We start from the raw sequence: 2,014 nt of genomic DNA on the forward strand, positions 1-2,014 counted from the left end.
CTCACTAGCTTCTAGAAAGACTGCTGACAACATAGAAAATAAGATGTCCCTCAGGTCCTTACAAATGGACGACCCTTGGGTATGGACTGCTCCTGTCTCACCAGCTCTCTGTATACATATGTGTGAGTTACCACCAAACAACTTTTCTTCTGGCAAAACCTGTTCTCCGGAACCTGCCCTGTACCTGGTGGCTCTGGGTGCCAACAACTCTGATTTGGTTTGTTTCTGAATAGTTCAAATCAGAATAGTTCACCAAACCCCACAATACAGACATTTCCTCTTGCAAACCTGGAATGATCCACTACCCACAATCCCTCATGGCAGCAGTTGCTGGAGACGGTGCACAGTATCCATTTGAGATGGCCACCTGCTCTGAATTTAGTTTGCTGCAGATTACTTGATTCCCTGGGTCCATTGCCTGCTGAGTGTTGAGGATTTTGAATTTTTGCCACTCTTGAGATCTTGGAATCCTTGTTTGATCTTAATCAGACTTAGGAGTCCATCCTGCCTTGCTGAAAAAAAAAATAAAAGAGAATAGCACTTTAGTGGTACCAACATTGCCATTATGGAGACATTTAAAATGGGACCCAAAGCAGGATAGCCTCAGGCTTAAGGAATTCTTCCATTTCCAGCTCAAATGACCCATCTGGAATTTGGCTCTCCGTCTCCTTAGCGTTTCCTTTAAGGTCTGGCAGTAGCAGGAACTTCCCCAATCACCATCTCCCTGCTGTCTCTTTCCCTTCACCCAATCCACTTGAATATGAGGGCTCAGGATAGTAACATGACTTAGAGCCCAGTACCAACCCAGGGCACATGCTGGCTGAGTGAAAGACCTGCTTGAGACAAGACATATGACCTAGACAGATTTCTGGAAATTCACAAAACCAGCCAAAATGGAATGTGGAGCTCTTACTGTAAGTTCTGGAATCTTTGAGACACGACCCTACTTCTGGTCAAGCTTTCTATCCCTGACTGTAACCAAGCACCACAAGGTCCCCCCATCAGGGGCCTAGCTACCCGCTGCAAGGTCTTTCCTGACCATGAGGGCTTCTCCTCAAACCATGAGCCAAAAATAAATCCTCCCTCTCCCTTTCCCTCTCCCTCTCCCTCTCCTCCCGTCCCCCTCTCCTGTCCCCCTCTCCCTCTCCCTCTCCCTCTCCCTCTCTCTTTCCCTCTCCCTCTCCTCTCCCTCTTCCTCTCCCTCCCCATCCCTCTTCCTCTCCCTCTCCCTCTCTTCCCCTCTCCCTCTCTCCCTCTTCCTCTCTCCCTCTCTCCCTCTTTCCCTCTCCCTCTCCCCCTCTTCCCGTCTCACTCTCCCTCCCCGGCCCCTCTTCCTCTCCCTCTCCCTCTCTTCCTCTCTCTCTCTCATTGCTTCTGTCAGGTAATTTGCCACAGAGATGAGGAAAGCAACTATCACAGTACTCCTTGTACTTGATGAAAGCAGCTATGTTCATTAGATCTCCAAAAGAATTACTGAGCAGAGAGAGCTTTAAAACCATAATTCAAAGCCTATCTCCATATTCCTAATTTCCCCCACAGAACCCATTAGAGTTATTTCTCATGTTTTATTGTCCTTACTTGTGTCTATTTAGATATTGGACAAAACCATAATGATTCTGGCTTAATAACTCTAAAATTTTAGGTATTTAAAACAACAAATATATAATTCCATATAATGTCCATTATGAGTCTCTTAAATGTCCTCTTGGGTTGCTATCTTCTATTTGACAAATCCTGTAATTTCACAGTAGAACATCCTTCCACAATCTGCAAGATGAGAAGAGAGGCACAGAGAATCTAGTAACAAGCGATCCGCTCCTTCCTAGAAGCAACACTGACCATCCTCTATTCCATTGCATGGGCAAAGCAGGAAACATGTTCTTATCTGATTTAAGTGAAGGGGAGGGCAGGAAAATTCAAACCTCCCAGGTTGCTTAGAGAAGATTATTGAAAACATCAGTGAGCACACCCAGATGCCAGACCTTAGTTTCTAGACACTATTATTTTTTTTTTT

General features: G+C 45.5%; 1 long non-coding RNA gene across 1 annotated transcript; it reads right to left on the reverse strand.

Moving 5' to 3' along the window:
- Nucleotides 1–358: 358 nt before the first annotated feature.
- On the reverse strand, nt 359–854 carry LOC116067911. The gene is made up of 2 exons (XR_004109336.1): nt 805–854; nt 359–512 (listed from the first exon to the last, which is right to left on the reverse strand). It is a non-coding gene; the product is annotated as an uncharacterized LOC116067911 (long non-coding RNA).
- Nucleotides 855–2,014: the final 1,160 nt, after the last annotated feature.

The sequence above is a fragment of the Mastomys coucha genome, unplaced genomic scaffold, assembly GCF_008632895.1.
Source record: "Mastomys coucha isolate ucsf_1 unplaced genomic scaffold, UCSF_Mcou_1 pScaffold22, whole genome shotgun sequence".
Taxonomy (NCBI): Eukaryota; Metazoa; Chordata; class Mammalia; order Rodentia; family Muridae; genus Mastomys; species Mastomys coucha.